Raw genomic sequence first — 25372 nt, forward strand, 5'->3', positions numbered from 1 at the left:
AGGGGACCAAACAGCGAGGTCATCGGTCCCATCGGATTAGGGAGGGAAGGTAGTTGGCCGTGCCCTTTCAAAGGAACCGTCACGGCATTTGCCTGAAGCGATTTAGAGAAATCACGGCAAACCTAAATCAGGATAGCCGGACGCGGGTTTGAACCGTCGTCCTCCCGAATGAGAGTTCAGTGTGGTAACCACTACGCCATCTTGCTCGGTGCCTCGCCATGCCATACTTCGAGTTAACAATGAAATGCGCTCGGTTTGAAACTGATGCGTTGTTCCTGCAAAAGTCAAAAAATATTAGGTTCCAGAGACATTTAGAACCTTCAAATGATTCAAATTGCTCTGAGCACTGTGGGACTCAACATCTGAGGTCATCAGTCCCCTAGAACTTAGAACTACTTAAACCTAACTAACCTAAGGACATAACACACATCCATGCCCGAGGCAGGATTCGAACCTGCGACCGTAGCGGTAGCGCAGTTCCAGACTGAAGCGCCTAGAACCGCTCGGCCACTCTGGCCGGCCATTTAGAAGCATTTTTCTCGAAGTATCTCTCATATACTTCAGGTTCAAGGGCGCCCATACCTCGGGACAAGGGGATGGGCGCTGCCCGCCCCCCCCCCCCTCCTCCCTCCCACCGCCGTAGCACGCAGGGAAAGAAAAAATATAGTGTAGTTAGGTGTTTTTCCTTCAAAAAAAGTCGGCATTATGCAGATTTTTAGCAGTGCTGGAACTGGAACTTTATTATGGCTACTTACAAATTGTGTTTCGTATTCCAGAATATTAAAAGTACCGCCTGGTACTATTGTACGGGCGCTCTTGTTCAGGTTATCGTACAGTGGCAGGGCTTGACACGGGATGGAGACGGACGGCGTTAACGGTGGAATTTCCAGGGATGGCGAGAGCGTATAAGTTATAGAACTGTTGATAAAACTTTAAATAAACTATTGTTTCGTTTTTCCTGTTATACATCAAGATTTAGCCAGAAACCTCTCTATCATTATATAGTACTGAAAAAATGAAATGAAATGTCGTGTGGCTAGGGCCTCCCGTCGGGTAGACCGTTCGCTCATAAAATCTAAGTCATAAGTTTTTCGACTCTGTTCATGTAATGTCATTAGAAGAGCTCGGATTTTTATGTAATTTCATATTCTTTTCCTTCGCGCCTACACACATGGAAAGTGTAAATGGTCGCGAATCGTGTTGCCAGCATTGATGTGTAACTTTTCGTTACAACTTCTTAACATACTTCTCTGTAATGACATTATTTTGATGACATTAATTTGATGGTGGATAAGAGTAAATATTATTGCTTTTTTGCCCTTACTTATCTTTCTTCACGCCCTCAGTAGGCAGCTCCCTTAGAATAACATATCCAAATCCGAACTACCGTATAAAAGTTAAAGAAAGGAAATAAATTATTTCTAAAAAAAAAAATCACACTCTAGTGCAATGGAAATGACATGAACGTATAAAACGTGTTAACTACATTTCGCGTTGAATTATGAAGAACATATTTCTGATTAATTTTTAAGATTCGGAATATCAATTCTCAGAAGCAGTACAATAACAATACTGTGTGTAGCACCGTTATAGCCATTATTGTCTGCAGTAAAGGACTTCGTGTACTGTCGAGATGGGCAGAGAGGCAAATACAAACGGCCGGGGTTTTCCGACTTCTAGCGACTACTGCGGATTCGGAAATACGGTGTGCTTGCGCCAAGGAAATAATACTGATTAAGAATTTGTGTTCATAATGCCTTCTCCCTTCATCAAAGTTATCGTCTAAATTAAAATAATGAGTTACGATGGACCGCTCTTTCGCTGCTGATGGAGAGATTGTTCTACACTGAGGTGACAAAAGTCATTGGATAACGATACGCACGTATACAGATGGCGATAGTATCGTGTACACAAGGTATAAACGGCAAAGCGTTGGCGGAGATGTCATTTGTACTCATGTGATTTATATCAAAATATTTCCGACGTGATTATGGCTGCACGACGAGAATTAACAGACTTCGGACGCGACTGGTAGTTGGAGCTAAACGCGTGGAACGTTCCATTTCGGAAATCGTTAGGAAATTCAGTATTCCGAGATTCATAATGCGAGAATGTGCCGAGAATATCTATTTCAGACATTACCTCTTACCACGGACAACACAGTGGCCGACGGCCTTCGCTTAACGACCGAAAGCAGCAGCGTTTGCGGATAGTTGTCAGCGATAACAGACGAGTAACAGTGCGTGAAATCGATGTCGGACGTACGAACTTATCCGTTAGGACAGTGCAGCGAAATCTGGCGTTAATGGGCTACGGCAATAGACGACAGATGCGAGTGCCTTTGCTAACCCCACGACATCGCCAGCAGCACCTCTCTTGGACTCGCGACCATATTGGTTGGATCCTGGACGACAGGAAAATCTTGCCCTGGTCAGATGAGTCCCGTTTTCAGTAGGTAAGAGCTGACGATAGGGTTGGAGTGTGGCGCAGATCCCACGAGGCCAAGGACCCAAGTTGTCAACAAGGCACAGTGCAAGTTGGTGGTGGCTCCATAATGGTGTTCACTGTGTGTACATGGAATGGACTGCGTCTTCTGGTCCATCTGAGCTTATCATTTACAGGAAATGGTTATGTTCGACTACTTGAAAGCCATTTGCAGCCATTCGTGTACCTAATGATGCGCACACAGAAAAGGAAAGCATTATAACCGCTTAAGAAGCAGATGTTTGGTACAAACTTGCAAGTGACTGAATATCGCGCGTTTCAACGGAAGTACTGTGGCCAACAGATTCGTAATGAATCAACATTAAGGAAAAAGCTATTTAGATTTCTGCTAGCAGGGAGGGGGCTCTGAAAAATGTGCAACGCTACATAGGTAACCGCCACATGTGGATAGCCGTGCACGAAACAACGAAGTGGATGGACGTTTCATTGGCAATCTCGCCGTTGGCAAACTAGATGGAGAAGAACCGTCATAGTCATTGCTGGCTTCCTGCAAAGAGTGGGAACGCACGATTCATTCGGCAGTAGCTCATCTTGTGAATGATTAGAGTGATGTGGCCTGAGGGAATTCAAGAAGGAAAATTCTTGATGTGTATTCAGATGCTGCGGCCTATATGCTCAAGACGGCAACTGCCCTACGTGTATTGTATCCGCCTTTAATCCATTTCACCTGTCCGGTCCATACGCTGCAAAGTATCCCTGAAGAAGTGCACGGCAACTACGTAGAAGCAAATAAAATAATTTCAAGCATCAGGGAAGTGTTTCTCAAAGCCCTCATCGGGTATCGCTCTGTGGAGAACAGCTGTCGAAACTACTGTTGCTGACTGAGCCTGCCCTATAAAGAAGTGGAGTTCATGGATAGAAGCTGTCGGTTTTTTTTACAATGAACTTTTTCAAGCCATGAAATCTGTGATTCATTTATTTCCGAGAGAATCTTCAGTTTTAGATGGAGAGGCACGACATGCTTTCACTGAAACCTAAACTCGAAAATGCTCTTGTGTATTTCCATAGCAACTTTAGCTCCTTGACTGTCTTGCAGAAATTGTTATAAATGGTTAAAATTTCAACTGCTAACTAACTGATATTGGGCAGACAGAGGACAACGCTGTTTTGACAAGAAATCCAGGCTACTCTACGTTTGCTACCATCTACAGTATCCTCAGCTGGGAAGAAGACGACGTTCCAGCGGACATCTGTCCCGGAAAATTTCCTCTTCTTGTTTCAAAAGTTAAGCCTTGTCCATGCAACCACACCTCCCTCTCTTCAGCAGCCATCCTCATCTCTATGTATGAAGAACATACTGTCCTAGTTATCATATTTTTTAAACTAGATGTTCTCGGTCGTCCCACATTTTGTTCCCTGCGATCTTCTCCTCAAAAGTGTTTTGTAAAAGGGTTCAACGAGTTTTGCTTTGCGTTGCCTTTTAACTTTCAGTAGTTCTTCTTCACTCCTATTTCTTGTGGTACCATCTCATTCGTTTTTCTGTCAGTCCAGTTAGTTCTTGTAATTCTCCGACAGAACCACATTTCTGCATCTGGGGCGAGCTTTCTCGTACTTTACTAACGTAGAGGTTTCACATCCGTATGCCGGGACACTCCACACGAAGGTCTTATTCTTAACCACGGTGTTTGGTTTCTTGGTATTTATGTTTAGTTTTCGTTTTGTAATCTCTTGCTTTAAGACCTTAAACATTTTATTTATTTCTTTCCCTGAGTCTGCCACTATTGCAATGTCATCGGCAAATCTAATGCAGTGAATACGTGTATCATTAATTTTGATTCCAGTCGTCTTTTCTATCATTCTTGATTGCCTCCTCTAGGAACATATTAAATAATTAAGATGATACCCTTCTTCTGACTTTTGCCTCTTTCTTGCTACCATCAATACCCAAGAATATTTAACCTTGTAAAATTTTCACCACGAACGTCCTGTGGCGTGGAGAGAACATTTTCATACTACAAAAACGTTCTTTCTGACGGGTAAAGTTCTAGGACTATGGAGAATGTTAAGAACTACCTGACTGTTCGGTGCTTCGAAACGAGAAGTAAGATGGGTTACCTTAGTAATTTCAGTGAAGATCGACATCTCGGTAGCCGGCCGCTGTGGCCGAGCCGATCTAGGCGCTTCAGTCCGGAACCGCGCTGCTGCTACGGTCGCAGGTTCGAATCCTGCCTTGGGCATGGATGTGTGTGATGTCCTTAGGTTAGTTAGGTTTAAGTAGTTCTAAGTCCAGGGGACTGATGACCTGAGATGTTAAGTCCATAGTGCTTAGAGCCATTTGAACCATTTTTTTTTTGTTGACATTTCGGTAAACAGATGTCACCTAAAATAAATTGGCTGACGAAAAAAGTTACGCTCGCGGAAGACGTGGTCGGATGCCGATGTAACTTCGCACACATACACACTGTCATCATTATTTTTGTCCGCATTTAGCGTTGTTGCCAGGCGTGGTAGGATGTATAAGGAGCGCGAACAGCGTCAGATGCTGAGTGATCACTGTCAAGGAAAGAGAGATGTCGAGTATTCGTCTGAGACAGCTTTGGCAGCACATGAGAGACTTTGAAAGGAACCTCATTGTGAGTCTTCATCTGGCGAATCGTGCAATATCCAGATTTGTAGACATTCGGATATGACAGCAGCCCACTGATGGATTGATTGGGAACATCAACACAGGCATACTCGTCGTCGTCAAGGTTCTGCGCGACCACGTCTGACCATCACAAGGGAAGATCGCCGTATTGTGCACCAAGGACATCCTAACCCCTTCACATCTGTGCCTGCCATCCGAGAACAAGACTAACTATTGGACTCCCTGCAACTTTCTTTGTCATTTCGCATCGTCGGTCGGAGACTAGCAGCAGACGATCTAGAGAATTACCGCTCCATGATGTTTTGGAGAGGCACAGTGATGTTACTCTTGACGACATGGTGTGGAGAGCCCAAGGGGAATGATTTCAGGTCACGGCTGGTAGTGGTTGAGGGAATTCTGACGGCACAACGGTATGTCACGGACATCCTGCGTTCTCATGCATTACCTGTCATACGACAATATTGTGGTGCCGTTTTTCTACAGGACAATGGTCGTTTCACTCATGGTACGTTAGTCTAGGATCTGTCCGTGTTATGTTGATGTGGTCCTGTGACCAGCAAGATCTCCAGCTCTGTCTTCTACAGGACATGCATGGGCCACTATGGACGTCAACGTCCCAGTACCGGCATCCGGGATATCAAGGACCAACTACACTGAAGAGCCAAAGAAACTGGCACACCTGCCTAATATCTTGTAGGACCCCCGCGAGCACGCAGAAACGCTGCAACACGACGTGGTATGGACTCGACTAATGTCTGAAGTATGAATATGGTGTCCGAAAGAACAGACACCATTGGTGATCTTGCAGCTCTCAAAGAATGAAATTACAATGAAATCCAGACCTCTGTAGCTGCTTACAGGTGTTGATAAATATCAACGGGGACAGTTGAAAAATGTGCGCCCCGACCGGGACACGAACCCAGGCTCTCCTGCTATGTAAGCATGTCACATGTCACCTGTCAGAATTCGTATCTAGACGTAGAGGGGTCTCATATCACTCCAGCTGCACGCGCCCCTCACCATTACAGAGACTCCACCAGCATAAACAGTCCCATACTGACATCTACATCTACATGACTACTCTGCAATTCACAATTAAGTGCTTGGCAGAGGGTTCATCGAACCACAATCATACTATCTCTCTACCATTCCACTCCCGAACAGCGCGCGGGAAAAACGAACACCTAAACCTTTATGTTCGAGCTCTGATTTCTATTATTTTATTTTGATGATCATTCATACCTATGTAGGTTGGGCTCAACAAAATATTTTCGCATTCGGAAGAGAAAGTTGGTGACTGAAATTTCGTAAATAGACCTCGCCGGGACGAAAAACGTCTTTGCTTTAATGACTTCCATCCCAACTCGCGTATCATATCTGCCATACTCTCTCCCCTATTACGTTATAGTACAAAACGAGCTGCCCTTTTTTTGCACCCTTTCGATGTCCTTCGTCAATCCCACCTGGTAAGGATCCCACAGCGCGCAGCAATATTCTAACAGAGGACGAACGAGTGTAGTGTAAGCTGTCTCTTTAGTGGACTTGTTGCAACTTCTAAGTGTCCTGCCAGTGAAACGCAACCTTTGGCTCGCCTTCCCCACAATATTATCTATGTGGTCTTTCCAACTGAAGTTGTTCGTAATTTTTACACCCAGGTACTTAGTTGAATTGACATCCTTGAGAATTGTACTATTTATCGAGTAATCGAATTCCAACGGATTTCTTTTGGAACTCATGTGGATCACCTCACACTTTTCGTTATTTAGCGTCAACTGCCACCTGCCACACCATACAGCAATCTTTTCTAAATCGCTTTGCAACTGATTCTGGTCTTCGGATGACCTTACTAGACAGTAAATTACAGCATCATCTGCGAACAACCTAAGAGAACTGCTCAGATTGTCACCCAGGTCATTTATATAGATCAGGAACAGCAGAGGTCCCAGGACGCTTCCCTGGGGAACACCTGATATCACTTCAGTTTTATTCGACGATTTGCCGTCTATTACTACGAACTGCGACCTTCCTGACAGGAAATCACGAATCCAGTCGCACAACTGAACGATACCCCATAGGCCCGCAGCTTGATTAGAAGTCGCTTGTGAGGAACGGTGTCAAAAGCTTTCCGGAAATCCAGAAATACGGAATCAACTTGAGATCCCCTGTCGATAGCGGCCATTACTTCGTGCGAATAAAGAGCTAGCTGCGTTGCAGAAGAACGATGTTTTCTGAAACCATGCTGATTACTTATCAATAGATCGTTCCCTTCGAGGTGATTCATAATGTTTGAATACAGTATATGCTCCAAAACCCTACTGCAAACCGACGTCAATGATATAGGTCTGTAGTTCGATTGATTACTCCTACTACCCTTCTTAAACACTGGTGCGACCTGCGCAATTTTCCAATCTGTAGGTACAGATCTATCGGTGAGCGAGCGGTTATATATGATTGCTAAGTAGGGAGCTATTGTACCAGCGTAATCTGAAAGGAACCTAATCGGTATACAATCTGGACCTGAAGACTTGACCGTATCAAGCGATTTGAGTTGCTTCGCAGCCCCTAAGGTATCTACTTCTAAGAAACTCATGCTAGCAGCTGTTCGTGTTTCAAATTCTGGAATATTCCATTCGTCTTCCCTGGTGAAGGAATTTCGGAAAACTACGTTCAATAACTCCGCTTTAGCGGCACAGTCGTCGGTAACAGTACCATCGGCACTGCGCAGCGAAGGTATTGACTGCGTCTTGCCGCTTGTGTACTTTACATACGACCAGAATTTCTTCGGATTTTCTACCAAATTTCGAGACATTGTTTCGGTGTGAAACCTATTAAAGGCATCTCGCATTGAAGTCCGTGCCAAATTTCGCGCGTCTGTAAATTTTAGCCAATCTTCGGGATTTCGCGTTCTTCTGAACTTCGCACGCTTTCTCCGTTGGCTCTGCAACAGCGTTCCGACCTGTTTTGTGTACCATGGGGGATCAGTTCCATCTCTTACCAATTTATGAGGTATGAATTTCTCAATTGCTGTTGCTACTTTATCTTTGAATTTGAGCCACATCTCGTCTACATGAGCATAGTTAGTTCGGAAGGAATGGAGATTGTCTCTTAGGAAGGCTTCTAGTGACACTTTATCCCCTTTTTTAAATAAAATTATTTTGCGTTTGTTTCAGGTGGATTTGGAAGAAACGGTATTGAGCCTAGCTACAACGACCTTGTGATCACTAATCCCTGTATCAGTCGTGATGCTCTCTATTAGCTCTGGATTGTTTGTGGCTAAGAGGTCAAGTGTGTTTTCGCAACCATTTACAATTCGCGTGGGTTCGTGGACTAACTGTTCGAAATAATTTTCGGAGAAAGCATTTAGGACAATCTCGGAAGATGTTTTCTGCCTACCACCGGTTTTGAACAAGTATTTTTGCCAACATATCGAGGGAAGGTTGAAGTCCCCACCAACTATAACCGATTGAGTGGGGTATTTAGTTTGTGTCGGGGTTCGTAGCGACAAACACTTCGCTGTAGAAACGGCTTACGAAGTCACCGCCACACTTTTAATAGCGGGCCGACCGGTCCGCTGGAACAGTGAACAGAAAGATGAAAACCCAAACACTCTGATTAAATAAAAGTCGGTACTTATCTTTATTAACGAAGATACAGAAACACAGTAGTGAACTCCGTGTCTACAGAAATCTGTCTAGTTCGAGTCGGAGCGGCTAGGTCAGCGTCGGCTGACGACAAACAACTCTGCTGCGATGAACACACAACTGACTAGCAAGTACACAAATCGGTGGCGAATACAGAACTGTCCAAGCGCTCGCGACTCCAGCGCTTAAGAAGCCAGAAGCCAGCGGTGGCGCGCGCAGACTTGCGGCGATTTCCTGTATCGCTGGCGCTGCTTATGCGGACGGCGTCCGGACTTTGATGCTGCCAACCCTTTGGCAGCGGGCTCGGTTGGCATTACTGGCTAGGATATAACAATTTATTTGTTACGAGACTCAAATTTTCTCTGAACTGTTCAGCAACTATATCATCCGAGTCTGGGGGTCGGTAGAAGGAGCCAATTATTAACTTAGTTCGGCTGTTAAGTATAACCTCCACCCATACCAATTCGCACTGAGTATCTACTTCGACTTCACTACAAGATAAACCACTACTGACAGACACAAACACTCCACCACCAATTATGCCTAATCTATCTTTCCTGAACACCGTCTGTGACTTCGTAAAAATTTCTGCAGAACTTATTTCAGGCTTTAGCCAGCTTTCTGTACCTATAACGATTTCAGCTTCTGTGCTTTCTATTAGCGCTTGTAGCTCAGGGACTTTCCCAGCACAACTACAACAATTTACAACTACAATTCCAACTGTTCCTTGATCCAAGCACGTCCTGTATTTGCCATGTGCCCTTTGAGATTGCAGCCCACCCCGTACATTTTCCCGTGCCCTTGTAACCTAAAAAATCGCCCAGTCCACGCCACACAGCCTCCGCTACCCGTGTAGCCGCCAGCTGAGTGTAGTGAACTCCTGACCTATGCAGCGTCCATTGATTCATGAGGTTTCCTCCATACCCGTACACGTCCATCCGCTGGATGCAATTTGAAACGAGACTCGTCTGACCAGGCAACATGTTCCCAGTCATTAACGGTCCAACGCCGGTGCTGATGGGCCCAGGCGAAGCGCAAAACTTTGTGTCGTGCAGTCATCAAGGACACTCGAGTGGGCCTTCGGCTTCGAAAGCCCGTATCGATGATGTTTTGTTGAATGGTTCACATGCTGACACTTGTTGATGGCCCAGCATTGAAATCTGCAGCAATTTGCGGACGGGTTGGACTTCGCCACTTTGAATGATTCTCTTCAGTCGTCGTCGTCCCGTTCTTGCAGGATTTTTTTCCGGCCCGCAGTGATGTTGGGGATTTGTTATTTTATCAGATTCCTGATATTCACGGTGCACTGGTGAAAAGGTCGTGCGGAAAAATCCCCACATCATCGCTACCTCGGAAATGCTGTTTCCGTAGTATTAAGCGAAAGTTTTTTTATTTTTAGTGTCGTTTTAGCTTATATTCTTTCCCCATGCGTTTGTAACAGTGATCCGTTGTAAACAGAACTCTACCTTCTGCACGCTGACTTTATGTACAATGTTACACTGTCGGCAAATGTATTAGTAATTTTATACGTAATATATACCAGTAAATCAATTACGTTTTAATTGGTTTGTAGAGGTAATTTCATGCTTCCTTTAATGTAAAATGCTGTTGTTCAACACAATCAAGATGCAGTTCTTACGCACATGTATTTAGCGCCCTCTACAGCCCAATTTTTCCTGGTCGCTTGACCCTCTATATTTGTAACAGTTGGCTTTAGTCTCTGGTATGATGTATACGTAACTTAGGCAAATATTTTATTTTGTGACGCCTACTACAATTTTATGTTGACAAGTGCCTCTACCTGTGGGTATTTGCTAGCGAGCATTCATTCTGAAGTACGATATACAAGGTAATTCACGAAGGTATGCAAATATTTAAATATGTTATTTTACTAGTAAAACTAAAGAAAAAAGTTCATATAAACATAGCTATTGTAATTGTAAACTGTCGAAGCTGCATTGGTAAAGTACCGGAACTAAGCGCTGATAGAAAGCACCGAAGCAGAAAGCGGGCTGAAGCCAGAGATAAATTTGCCGAAATTTTTACAAAGGTACAGACGGTGTTTAGAAAGGATAGATTGCATGCAACCGGTGGTGGCGTGTTTTTCGCTGTTAGTAGTAGTTTATCCTGTAGTGAAGTAGAAGTGGATAGCTCCTGTGAATTATTATGGGTGGAGATTACACTCAACAACCGAGCTAGGTTAATAATTGGCTCCTTTTACCGACCTCCTGACTCAGCAGCATCAGTGGCAGAACAACTGAGAGAAAATTTGGAATACATTTCACATAAGTTTTCTGAGCATGTTATAGTCTTAGGAGGAAATTTCAATTTACCAGATATAGACTGGGACACTCAGATGTTTAGGAGGGGTGGTAGGGACACAGCATCGAGTGACATTATACTGAGTGCACTATCCGAAAATTCCCTCGAGCAATTAAACAGAGAACCTACTCGTGGAGATAACATCTTGGACCTACTGATAACAAACAGACCCGAACTTTTCGACTCTGTAAGTGCAGAACAGGGAATCAGTGATCATAAGGCCGTTGCAGCATCCCTGAATATGGAAGTTAATGTTGTTGTTGTTGTGGTCTTCAGTCCTGAGACTGGTTTGATGCAGCTCTCCATGCTACTCTATCCTGTGCAAGCTTCTTCATCTCCCAGTACCTACTGCAACCTACATCCTTCTGAATCTGCTTAGTGTATTCATCTCTTTGTCTCCTCCTGCGATTTTTACCCTCCACGTTGCACTCCAGTACTAAATTGGTGATCCCTTTATGCCTCAGAACATGTCCTACCAACCGATCCCTTCTTCTGGTCAAGTTGTGCCACAAACTTCTCTTCTCCCCAATCCTATTCAATACTTCCTCATTAGTTATGTGATCTACCCACCTAATCTTCAGCATTCTTCTGTAGCACCACATTTCGAAAGCTTCTATTCTCTTCTTGTCCAAACTATTTACCGTCCATGTTTCACTTCCATACCTGGCTACACTCCATACAAATACTTTCAGAAATGACTTCCTGACACTTAAATCTATACTCGATGTTAACAAATTTCTCTTCTTCAGAAACGCTTTCCTTGCCATTGCCAGTCTACATTTTATATCCTCTCTACTTCGACCATCATCAGTTATTTTGCTCCCCAATTAGCAAAACTCCTTTACTACTTTAAGTGTCTCATTTCCTAATCTAATACCCTCAACATCACCCGACTTAATTCGACTACATTCCATTATCCTCGTTTTGCTTTTGTTGATGTTCATCTTATATCCTCCCTTCAAGACACCATCCATTCCGTTCAACTGCTCTTCCAAGTCCTTTGCTGTCTCTGACAGAATTACAATGTCATCGGCGAACCTCAAAGTTTTTATTTCTTCTCCATGGATTTTAATACCTACTCCGAATTTTTCTTTTGTTTCCTTTACTGCTTGCTCAATATACAGATTGAATAACATCGGGGAGAGGCTACAACCCTGTCTTACTCCCTTCCCAACCACTGCTTCCCTTTCATGCCCCTCGACTCTTATAACTGCCATCTGGTTTATGTACAAGAAACATAAAAAAAGGGAGGAAGGTTTATCTGTTTAGCAAGAGTAATAGAAGGCAGATTTCAGACTACCTAAAAGATCAAAACGAAAATTTCTGATCCGACACTGGCAATGTTGAGTTTTTTTGGGAAAAGTTCAAGGCAATCGTAAAATGCGTTTTAGACAGGTACGTGCCGAGTAAAACTGTGAGGGACGAGAAAAACCCACCGTGGTTCAACAACAAAGTTAGGAAACTACTGCGAAAGCAAAGAGAGCTTCACTCCAAGTTTAAACGCAGACAAAACCTCTCAGACAAACAGAAGCTAAACGATGTCAAAGGTAGCGTAAGGAGGGCTATGCGTGAAGCGTTCAGTGAATTCGAAAGTAAAATTCTATGTACCGACTTGACAGAAAATCCTAGGAAGTTCTGGTCTTACGTTAAATCAGTAAGTGGCTCGAAACAGCATATCCAGACACTCCGGGATGATGTATGCATTGAAACAGAGGATGACACGCGTATAGCTGAAATACTAAACACCTTTTTCCAAAGCTGTTTCACAGAGGAAGACCGCACTGCAGTTCCTTCTCTAAATCCTCGCACAAACGAAAAAATGGCTGATATCGAAATAAGTGTCCAAGGAATAGAAAAGCAACTGGAATCACTCAACAGAGGAAAGTCCAATGGACCTGACGGGATACCAATTCGATTCTACACAGAGTACGCGAAAGAACTTGGCCCCCTTCTAACAGCCGTGTACCGCAAGTCTCTAGAGGAACGGAAGGTTCCAAATGATTGGAAAAGAGCACAGGTAGTCCCAGTCTTCAAAAAGGGTCGTCGAGCAGATGCGCAAAACTATAGACCTATTTCTCTGACGTCGATCTGTTGTAGAATTTTAGAACATGTTTTTTGCTCGAGTATCATGTCGTTTTTGGAAACCCAGAATCCACTCTGTAGGAATCAACATGGATTCCGGAAACAGCGATCGTGTGAGATCCAACTCGCTTTATTTGTTCATTGAGACCCAGAAAATATTAGATACAGGCTCCCAGGTAGATGCGTTCGATACAGTTCCGCAAGTTCCGCACTGTCGCCTGATAAACAAAGTAAGAGCCTACGGAATATCAGACCACCTGTGTGGCTGGATTGAAGAGTTTTTAGCAAACAGAACACAGCATGTTGTTATCAATGGAGAGACGTCTACAGACGTTAAAGTAACCTCTGGCGTGCCACAGGGGAGTGTTATGGGACCATTGCTTTTCACAATATATATAAATGACCTAGTAGATAGTGTCGGAAGTTCCATCCGGCTTTTCGCGGATGATGCTGTAGTATACAGAGAAGTTGCAGCATTAGAAAATTGTAGCGAAATGCAGGAAGATCTGCAGCGGATAGGCACTTGGTGCAGGGAGTGGCAACTGACCCTTAACATAGATAAATGTAATGTATTGCGAATACATAGAAAGAAGGATCCTTTATTGTATGATTATATGATAGCGGAACAAACACTGGTAGCAGTTACTTCTGTAAAATATCTGGGAGTATGCGTGCGGAACGATTTGAAGTGGAATGATCACATCAAATTAATTGTTGGTAAGGCGGGTACCAGGTTGAGATTCATTGGGAGAGTCCTTAGAAAATGTAGTCCATCAACAAAGGAGGTGGCTTACAAAACACTCGTTCGACCTATACTTGAGTATTGCTCATCAGTGTGGGATCCGTACCAGATCGGGTTGACGGAGGAGATAGAGAAGATCCAAAGAAGAGCGGCGTGTTTCGTCACAGCGTTATTTGGTAACCGTGATAGCGTTACGGAGATGTTTAGCAAACTCGAGTGGCAGACTCTGCAAGAGAGGCGCTCTGGATCGCGGTGTAGCTTGCTCGCCAGGTTTCGAGAGGGTGCGTTTCTGGATGAGGTATCGAATATATTGCTTCCCCCTACTTATACCTCCCGAGGAGATCACGAATGTAAAATTAGAGAGATTCGAGCGCGCACGGAGGCTTTCAGACAGTCCGCCGCTCGTGGTCTCGCGGTAGCGTTCTCGCTTCCCGAGCACGGGGTCCCGGGTTCGATTCCCGGCGGGGTCAGGGATTTTCACCTGCCTCGAGATGACTGGGTGTTTGTGTTGTCCTCATCATTTCATCATCATCCAGGAAAGTGGCGAAATTGGACTGAGCAAAGATTGGGTAATTGTACGGGCGCTGATAACCACGCAGTTGAGCGCCCCACAAACCAAACATCATCATCATCATCATCAAACAGGCTTTCAGACACTCTTTCTTCCTGCGAACCATACGCGACTGGAACAGGAAAGGGAGGTAATGACAGTGGCACGTAAAGTGCCCTCCGCCACACACCGTTGGGTGGCTTGCGGAGTATAAATGTAGATGTAGGTCCGCAAATGTTTAGTTACGGAATTACGACTAGTAAAATATTTTGCCTGAAATTTAGTAACTTTGCTGCTACGAAGCGATCGAAAATCTGTTACGACGTAAAAGTAAAGCACGATTTCCATTTATTTTATTGTTATTGCTCTGGTGAATCTAATAAAACATACACCAGCCTCGTATCTGCAGTGATTTTCCAGAACATCCGGAGAAGCAAAGATTATTATACAAATAAATTTGTTTACTTTCCATTAAGAATGTAGAAACGTTTATGTCATCGTTGGCTACCGTTAGCGAATTGTTTCAATTGTTTCCTAACCTTGAAACGAGATAGTTTCCTGTATTTTTCAGTTAAAGAACATAATAGCAACAGTGTATTTAAGTGAAACCGTATAGTAACTGTTTTAGTTTGTAGATTATTTATGAAATAAGGATGCCTTTCAAATTTATGACAGAGGAATAATCCGACGTGGTGTTTATTTATGGCAAATGTGATGGTAATGCTACGGCTGCAGTTAACGAATATCGCCTACGGTATCCAACTCGGCGGATTCAGAATGCACGAACCATTAGTGGAGTATTTCGAATGCTACGGGAGACAGGTTTCTACCTAGCGTTCATAATCAGTACCAGCGCTCGATACATGAAAACGATGATGGGGATATTATGGATGATGTTCAACGTAGCCCGGGTACCAGCACACGGCGTATCTCTCACAGATTAGGCATTTCACAATCTAACGTATGGCGTACACAGAAGTACAATAATCTCCATCCTTACCATAATCAAAAAGTATATCATTCACATCCGGGAAAACCCGCCCTTCGCTTGGAGTCGTGCAGGCGGTTAAATACTAATCGGCGGTTACACAAATGCATTTTATTTACTGATAGGCACAGTTTACTCAAGATAGTATAAACAATTTACATAACGAGCACGTATGGCCTGAAGCAAACTCACATGCAACAGTGCAACGCTGTTTCCAGCAGCGATTTAACATGAATGTGTGGTGTGGTATAATCAACACATACTTTATTGGACCATTCATTTTCCCCAGACGTCTAACTGGCGAGGCATGCTTACAATTCCTTCAAGAAGAAATGCCCTCTTACTCGAAGTTTTTCCACTTGCTACGCGATTGCAAATGTATTTTCACCAACCTCGTTACTGCACATTTAAATGAACATTTTCCCCAGAAATGGATTGGACGTGTTGCTACACGTCTTTGGCCACCCAGATCGCCCGATTTAACACCAATGGATGTTTGGTGTGTGGAGACGGATGAAAGACAATTTATGAGGACAAAGCCATTACTTGCTCGCATTATGAAAGCTGCAGACGAAATTAAGAACAACTCCATGAAACTGGAACGAGCAACAAAATCTGTTCATACAGGTGCAGCTAAAGGCATTGAACTTCGTGGAGACATTTTTGAACATTTTTTGTGAGTGTATTGTGAAATTGTATGTACACTGTACAACTTCCTTAACACTGAGCTTTTGTTTTTTCCGGTTTAACATTAATTCACGTGTGCCATGGTATTAACAATAGCAGATTATCTGACACGTTCATATAGTTTCAGTTAACGTTAGTACCAACAGTTTTCCAAAATTAAATTCTCTACAACTTCTGTTGAAAACTTTCTGCAATTGTCTGAAATTTAAAAAAACAAATTGGACCAAGTAGTTAATAAATTAAAAATTGCTTCTCCGGATGTTCTGGAAATCTTCTGCAGATACACGTCAGGGACATGTTTTATTAGATTCACCAGATCAGTAACAACAAAATAAACTGAAATCGTTCGGTTAAACCTCGTACAGTTTTGCGATGGCTTCATATTAGCGAAGTTGCTAAATTTCAGACAAAATCTTTTATTACCCGTAACTCTGTAACTAAACATTTGCGGACCTATATTTATATGAACTTTTTTCTTTAGTTTTACTTGTAGAATAACATATTAAAATATGTGCATATCTTCTTGAATCACCCTGTATGTAATCTGGCTGCTGTCTAAAGCCATGACTTGGGATAATTCTTGTTTCGTCAGTTTTGTATATGACAAGAGCCGCTTGGCTTTATCTAATCTAACGCACCATCATGTGATGTAACAAGTGAATACGCTTCCTCACAAATATTTTTCTATAAATACTTTATTGTTTGTAAAAACAATTTTGTAACTGATTGTCTACATTTTAGGGCCTCTTTAGGATGAAAAGACCCTATAGAGCTTAACATTTTACTTTTGCATAGTATTTTTTTGTTGGTCTTTCTGTATTTTATTATGAAGATATTTTTACAAGCATCGAAACCTAGCCCAAGGGCTAATAAACTTTTAGTTGCAACTGATTGGCTGATTTTTCAACATCTTCAACTCTTAAAAATGCTTGGAGGCGCCGGGTATCGATCCCGGTACCTCTCGCATGCTAAGCGAGCGCTCTACCATCTGAGCTACGCCCCCTGTGGGAACCCGACGCTACCACAAGCTTCCTGCTCGCCAGTGGTCGCGAAACCAGTAATCTGATTCCACGAGCCAGATGCGGTTTGCAGTTGCTGGCGCGAAGCCAACGGCTGCCATGCCTTATAAAGGCGCTTCTACGTGACTCATTCGCGCCGTTCAGGGTTGCAGTTCAGTTCAAGACACGTTATTTGGCCGTTGAATTAGTAGACGGACATGTAACGGACTGGTTCAGACTAGTATCGTGACATTTGAGATAACTATATGTGAAAGTTAACCTACAGAGAAGTTGTGGTTTTAACCTATAGAGAAGTTGCGGTGTCTCTGACAACGCTGAAAAGAAAACAGGCCTCTCTCTCTCTCTCTCTCTCTTTCTCTTTCTCTCTGACCCTTAGAGAGGCTGTAAGCTTAGGAGAGGCACCGCACAAAAACACACAAAGACCTATAGAGCTTAAGGCCAAAACTCTTCGTAAAATTTTACTGTAAGTCGTTCGTGTCTGAAATTTAGACAGAAACTGTGAATCTGGGTGAACTTGAATTCTTGATGCGTGAGCTGCATTTGACGATGCAGTGGCTACTGCTACTGATCACTGGAAAACTCTGTCACTCTACGAAAATTAGCGTGAATTATGCGTTTATTTTGGCAAATTTGGGAACTATAATAAGTTAGTACATTATTTAAAACGAGATATAAGTCATATTATGAAATAAAATTACATAACGTGTTCTCAAAAATTTGCTGCATATCATCATTAGTGTACTGCCAAAAGGTAGGTTTTCACATGGTAGTTCTCCAGGTTTTCCGGTCTTCTGCCTTACTCTTCAGGTCCGCATGATTTCCTCCTCCCTTTGTGTTGTTCAAAATGGTTCTGAGCTCTATGGGACTTAACTTCTGAGGTCATCAGTCCCCTAGAACTTAGAACTACTTAAACCTAACTAACCTAAGGACATCACACACATCCATGCCCGAGGCAGCATTCGAAACTGCGACCGTAGCGGTCGCGCGGTTCCAGACTGTAGCGCCTAGAACCGCTCGGCCACGACGGCAGGCCTTTGTGTTCTCTATCATCTTGTATCTCCTCCTTCCTCTCAGTCTTCTCCCACAAACCATTCCTTCCAAAGCATCTGCACTTTCTTCTCAGTGAATGTCCCAACCAGTTCTTTTTCCTTTGTCTTATAATCTTCAGCAGACATCTTCTCTCACCAACCCTTTCCAACCAATACTCTTTCATTCCTCACTCTTTCCATCCAACTTATTCTCTCCATTCTCCTCCACATCCACATCTCAAATGATGCTAACCTTTTTTCAACCTCTTGTTTCAGCGTCTATGTTTCCCTCCCATACAGTGCCACACTCCAGACAAAACATTTGCCAAGCCTTTTCCTTAGACCTTTATCTAATTTGCCACACAACAGTATCCTCTTTCTGCTGAATGCCTCCTTCGCTATGGCAGTTCGAGTTTTCACCTCCTGGTGACATCTCAAGTCTTCAGTAATTGTGCTTCCAAGATAATGCAGTTACTTGGCAAGTAGTTGATTGCCCTATTTTAATATTGGACAGTCTGCATCTTGTACTGATGACCATACTCTTTGTTTTTGCTGTATTTATTTGCAGCCCATATTCTGCACAAGCTTCATTTATATCTTTCAGCATGTCAGCTCAAATTCTGCCACTAATACCATGTCATCAGCAAATCTTACCTTCTATCCTCTTTCCACCTATACATATTCCTCTTTTCCTATCTAAGCCTTTCACAATAGTCTCATCAAGGTATGCGTTAAACAAAAGTGGGGAAAGGCAACAACCTTGTCTAACACCTCGTCTATTGCTGCTTCCTTCTGACATTTCATTTCCAGTCCCTATCCTTATTTTCTGGTGTAAATATAGATTCTGCATCAGTTGTCTCTCTTTCCAATCTACTCCGTTCCTCTTCAAAGTACCCATTGGCTTATTCCACTGAACTCTTGTCAAAAGTCTTTTCTAAATCTATAAAAGCAGCAAAGATTCCTCTACCTTTTTTTTTCCATATATCTTTCCCCTATAGTTCTTAACAGGACAATAGCATCTCTTGTTCCTTTTCCTCTTCTAAATCCGAACTGCTCCTCTGCAATCCCTCTAGCCAGCTTGTCATATAGACTTTTATTCAACATTATCAGCAACACTTTAGTTGAATGAGAAATTAGACTGATGATCCTATGCTCTTCACATTTTTTAGTGTTTCTCTTTTTGCCTATTGGTATCATAACTGTTGCAAGGAAGTCCTCAGGTCATTCCCCTTTGTCATATGTCTCATTACAGAGGTAGACTATTTCTTTCCCTGCCTTCTTTCCCAGACTCGTCAACAGTTCTGCTGGCAGATCATCAATTCCACATGCCTTCCTATTATTGATCTCCTTCAGCGCCTTTTCTACTTCTGCTTCCAAGATGGTGCATCCCTTTCCATCTTCCGGCACATGTTGCTCATCTTCAGCCTTAATTTCGCTTTGTATTTCATCCGCCTTATACAGAAATTCAATGTATTCTTGCCATTTGTTCAAAACTCTTGTGGTTCTTCTGCTAGAGTACCACCTGCTCTTTCTAATTCCATGTTATTCCTCTTTCTTTTACGTTCAAAAACTATCTCACTAGCCAGTCTATACGTCATTTCATAATTTCCCTCTTTCTCCATTTTCTCTATTTCGTCGCATTTCTGTTCAATCCATTTTCCCTTACTTCTTCAGTTTCTCTTCTTAATTCATTATTCAGTTTCCTCTACCTCTTTTTGCCTTCTTCAGTTTCTACATTTTTGCACTTTCTCCACTCTTCCATCTTTTTCAACATGTTTTCTGTTAGACACTCTTTTCTGGTACTTTGGGATACTCTAATTCCTAGTACTTCTTTGGCAGAGTCCATGAGTTAATTCCTAGTACTTCTTTGGCAGAGTCCATGAGTCCTTCCCTCATTTTTATCCATTTGTCATTCACACTTTCATAAACACTACTTCTTTCCCATTTTTCTATAAATCTGTTTTCCAAATCTGATGCCTTTTCTACCTCTTTGAGTCTTTCTATGCTTAGTCTTTCTTTTGCTTTATCTCTCCAGACTTTTTTCACCTTCCCACTACTAGGTTGTGGTCTGAATTTATATCCGCTCGTGGATAAGCTTTGGCATTCTTCAAACAGTTCCTAAACCTTTTTTGTATCAGGATGTAGTCCAACTGATATCTTTCCCTATTCAAATTTTATATCCATGTGTAACGTCTCCTTTTGTGGTGTTCAAATAATGTGTTACGCCCTGCTAATGAATTTTCTTTATGGAAACTAATTAGTCGTTCACCTCTCTCATTTCTTATTCCTAATCCAAATTTTCCTACTGTATCTTCATCCTTGCCTTCACCCACCACTGCATTCCAGTCCCCATGATGATAATGCAGGCATTTCTGTTTTCTTTCTCGACGAGTTATTGTATTTTCTCATAATATTATTCCACTTGCTCATCTCCATGCTGGCTGGTTGGCATATATACCTGTATTAACACCAGATCTTTTGAACTACCCTTCAGTCGTATCCTCAGTCTTCTATCAATGTATTGTACCTTCATTACCTTATTTTTCAGCTTTTGCCCTATCAATATTCCTACTTCATTTTCACCACTCTTTATTTCCCCTGAGTAAAAGAAAGAGCTTACAGTCTCCACTTTCTATCTCCCCATTCTCTCCCCATCTCATTTCACACAAACCAATGGCATCTAATCTGTTCCTTTTCATCTTCTGTTTTGCATTCTCTAGCTTTCCTGCTTGTAGTAGTATCCTCACATTCCATGTTCCAGTCCTTAGCTTTCCTTCCTGCCTTGTCCCTTTCTTCCTTTCAAATACGTCTACTCTCAGTGTGTTCCCCTACCGGAGATCCGAATGAGGGGAGTTTTAACTCCGGAATCCTTCACATATAGAGATATACCATGTACTTCTTGGGAATGAAATGTGATGTGGTGGTTTCCTGTTACTTTCCACATAGGTCGCCCAGCCTAGAATCAGCCGCTCACTATGAGTCAGACGCTGTCTGTAGCTGCCCCTGTGGTGTACAATCGCTACGTGTACTCTTTTTGTACCCTAAGAGAAAAGGTGCCTCTTCAGCAAGCTTCACCGTTCCGAAAGACTCTTTCTCAGCTATCGCTGCCGTTGAGGTCTTATACATATAACAGGAAAAGGTCATGGTGAGGACAGGTTTGGGATAGGAAAGGGGGAGCCATAGGCCGTTGTGGGACACACTTTGTCTCTGACCTGTCCGGCTTGGCTGACACTTCTGGTAGCTAAGCACATATTTTAATTCGAAATTGCAACAAGAGAGAGAGAGAGAGAGAGAGAGAGAGAGAGAGAGAGAAGGAAGTCATAGCTATTATAAACATTGAAATTTCTCGGTTTCTTTCGGTAAAACCCTTTCTGCAAGCCATGGAAATGTATCGTTAGCGCCGTTCAGTTTCACTGTGCACTTGCTCTACATTTCCGTGCACTTCTCGCAGTCTAAGCGAGAGCCCCACCATTTTTTTAAAAAATTTTGAACATTAATATTCTACACAAAACCTGTACATATTTATCCATTAATAAAAGTATTATAATTATGAAGTACATTATGTTGTTATACGCCACAGAAATCACTTTTAAAGTCTTGATATTAACAGACCTCCGACATCCAAACGACTATGACAAATGGGCTTACAAGCATCTCAGTTGAAATTTTTTCTACTTGCTTCCAGGAGCTCCAGGAACGTTGGCAACTGTTTATAGATAACCAAGGGGACTCTTTCGATAGGAGCTGGGATCAATACTTTTTTTTTAATCTGCCCTACAATTTTTCTGACAGATGAAGTGTTAAGAGCCGTGATGTTGTTCATCAACTACTTTTACTGACCATGTTGCTCTGTCTAAAACAACGTGCGTGTTTTGTCTTGTCCTTCAGATTTGCTTTTAAACTACAAATAACATGTCATTTTACAAAGACAGACATTTTTCCACAAATAAATTGCAGATACACTTACCTTTTCAAAGATGTACCGCGTAAACGACATAAGAATTTAGAACACTACACAGCTTAGTCATAACTATCCATACGTGCACTCAAAAACAAACGCGCCTTTGCCAACAATAAGAACGACAACGTGCTGTATCGTGTTCAGAGAGTATTAACAGACAACAACAGTGACAAGAAGTGGCCCGTACTCGAGACGTCCGTCCACAAGGCAATAAGAAAGAACATTTTGCTTGAGAGCAACATAACCAAATATATGTCACTGCTACTCAAAATTGTATTTCGTAAGTTATACGAATCTCTCAAGCATTTTGTGCGTATGTGGTAAGTATTTGACACCCATTATAAAAGTTCAGTGGAGGCGCCGGGTATCGATCCCGGTACCTCTCGCATGCTAAGCGAGCGCTCTACCATCTGAGCTACGCCCCCGACGGCCGGTATGGAGTTGTGGCGCTCGTTCCACGCTGTCTTGGCCTCGGTCTTGCTTCCTTTATCTGGGCATAGCGTTATCTCGTTTCTTTGCATGCGCCAACCGAAAGAAAGAGCTGGTGCATGGAACGTACCACGTGCACTACAATGCACAATAGGCTTCATGCGCAGGCGTGCTGGGAATGGTGGACGTCACTGCCGAACGTCTCACCGCAGCGCATGGGACTTTACAGACTCATGTTTAAATTATCGTTAGGGACAGCCATATAGTATAAATATCTATATTCTCTGGGTACAACTCGTTCCGAAACGTGAATAACCAGTAGCATTCCAGGGAACCGAGAGCCAATAAGATTGCTACGTTTGGATGAGCTTATGTGCCGTCTGGCGGGGATTTTCGTAATTCTGTATCTTCTGTGTTCTGTTGGCGCTGTGGCAAACATAACGAAAGCTGCATATTCACATGTGAATCATTGCGGGAACTATTTATCAACAAATGATTCATGGAACAGTGTATTTTGTCACTCCTCCGTTCAGGAGATGATCTCGCAGTGGCTCTACTCTGTCTGAGGCAAAAAGGTACAGCACCGCCGAAACTAACATTCTAGCTTCCTCACCCCGCCCGAACTGAAACCTGAGGAAAGGGATTGTTATAATTTCCCCTCCGCCCAGAAACCTGCTTCTATCTCTGAGCAGCATTTCTCACACAACAATTAAAGATAATCCTTATCTTCACATAAACATATGTCAACACACGATTACTTTAACAGTGTACATAACACAAAAAATAAAGCCGCAGGCCCAAAATGGCTCTGAGCACTATGGGACTTAACATCTGTGGTCATCAGCCCCCTAGAACTTAGAACTACTTAAACCTAACTAACCTAAAGACATCACACACATCCATGCCCGAGGCAGGATTCGAACCTGCGACCGTAGTAGTCGTGCGGTTCCGGACTGAGCGCCTGAACCGCTAGACTAAAGCCGCAGGAGTCATAAAATATAAAACATATTGGCTGCCTCCTTGGCCTTAAGGAATATGGTATACTAGGTACACGGTCCTTCTCCTGTTGCTCACTTCTCTGCTACTTATTTTTTGCTCTTTTCTTTCGTTCTGCCGATATTCCCCCTGATATCGATCCTGCTGCACCCTTGAATAGTCGTAAGCATCTGGCATATACAGTCGTTGACCTCAGTGGCAGCTGTGGCTTCAAATTCACAGGTGACGTGGTTTCAATAAATTGGGCGTAACTCGTCATTTTTCACATCAACTAACATTGTCAGAGGGGGAAAGACGTCATAAGTGAGCGATAAAAATCTTAGGATTGACCAATGATCAAACCCGAGACATTTAGATTTTTTGTTTACCGCAGCTCTTTAGATAAGCTGGTAAAGGAAAGAGAAGATCTGGTCAGAGTAGCAGGACCATGTTTACGTCTGAGACAGAGACGGAGAGGATAAAAGTGTACGTTTGCAGTAGCCTTAAGCCCAGTAAGCTCTCAGACACAAATCTGTGACTCACTGTCGCAAGGCTGAAACTCATATGAGTTCGTAGCATTGCATCTCGAATCCGGTGCTTGCAGTACATTATTTCGCAGGCGTTATGAATTCTACGCGAAATGGGATTCTCAGACCCGGCATTGCGGAAGAGACAAGCAACAAGTAAATACCGTACTGTGTCACCATGCAATGTACAGTCTAATAAGTTACCGCATAGCACATATTGCATAAATGGCTTAATACATGTGCAGTCACCCAGTGAGTGTTTTATAGTGGTATTGCGGCAGTGTGTTCCCTCTAAGTATGGAGTGTAACTGCAAAGAAATTGTGCAACTTACAGGTTTTTACAAAGAAAAAAGCAGAAATTGTGGTATCCTAAGGACAATAAATATCACATAAAAACAAAACTAAATGGTGACTGCCATTGCGTCGCCAGTGATGTCGCATGCGAAACCTATGAAGCGAAGAACAATATGCATACATCGATGACAATAACAGATATATTTTGAAAATCTTGAACAGGTACATGAAATTCATAAAGGAATCTGCCGCTGGCAAAAAGTTTGCTTGATATTGCAGTTGTGCAATCTGTGTCCATTATTCGTGGTTCATAGACAACAGATTTTAAGTCTCCGAACGACAACGGGAAAGACAAAATTCAACTGTTCAGCAATAAATGCGGCATTTGCAGTCTTAACTTGCTCCAGCTGCGAGGCTGTGTCGCTCCAATTTGAACCACTATGCACGGCGTGGCGTAGCTCCGTCCAAAATAGGTGAGCCTGAACCGTCTACTCCTTTGACGTACCGACAACATGCGTAACGTGTTCAACGTGGAGCACTCAGTGTGGACGCGCCTTAACGTATTCAGTTGTTGTTAGGATACTTTGAAATTATACATAAGACTGGTAAAAGAATCTCCACTGACGAGAAATAGATATTGGTCTATTATGAACATAAAAAATTGTTTCGATATATTTGCTACTTTCGTTTGGAGGAATACATGACGCAGAATGCAAGAACCGAAAAGTAGCAGCATTGCTTATAAACGTTGGTGGGTGCATGAAGTTCTTAAAGTAAGAAATACACGGGTACAACCTTCTACATACCTATAAAATGGAGGATGGAATGACATTCAGAAATTACTTACGGATGAGTACAAAAATTATCGAAAGGCTTGTAGAGACGGTTGTGGGACGCATTTCGAAAAAAAGACTTTGCTCATAATTCACTTCATATTCTTTGGGCAGCAGGAAATGAGTTACTTTACTTCGAAGAATCGTAATAAATATGACCAGTAATGAAAACATAGCCACTTCATTATCAGACTGCGCTATG

At 42.7% G+C, this 25372-nt stretch overlaps 1 protein-coding gene and 2 non-coding genes across 4 annotated transcripts in view; 1 reads left to right on the top strand and 2 right to left on the bottom strand.

Moving 5' to 3' along the window:
- LOC126185061 (tyrosine-protein phosphatase non-receptor type 13-like) overlaps positions 1 to 25372 on the top strand; it is a 226336-nt gene that overhangs the window by 80726 nt on the left and 120238 nt on the right. The gene's annotated exons all lie outside the window — the stretch shown is intronic.
- Trnaa-agc (transfer RNA alanine (anticodon AGC)) lies at positions 17035 to 17107 on the bottom strand. Its single transcript has one exon. It is a non-coding gene; the product is annotated as a tRNA-Ala (tRNA).
- On the bottom strand, positions 22465 to 22537 carry Trnaa-agc (transfer RNA alanine (anticodon AGC)). Its single transcript has one exon. It is a non-coding gene; the product is annotated as a tRNA-Ala (tRNA).

The sequence above is a fragment of the Schistocerca cancellata genome, chromosome 1, assembly GCF_023864275.1.
Source record: "Schistocerca cancellata isolate TAMUIC-IGC-003103 chromosome 1, iqSchCanc2.1, whole genome shotgun sequence".
Lineage (NCBI taxonomy): Eukaryota > Metazoa > Arthropoda > Insecta > Orthoptera > Acrididae > Schistocerca > Schistocerca cancellata.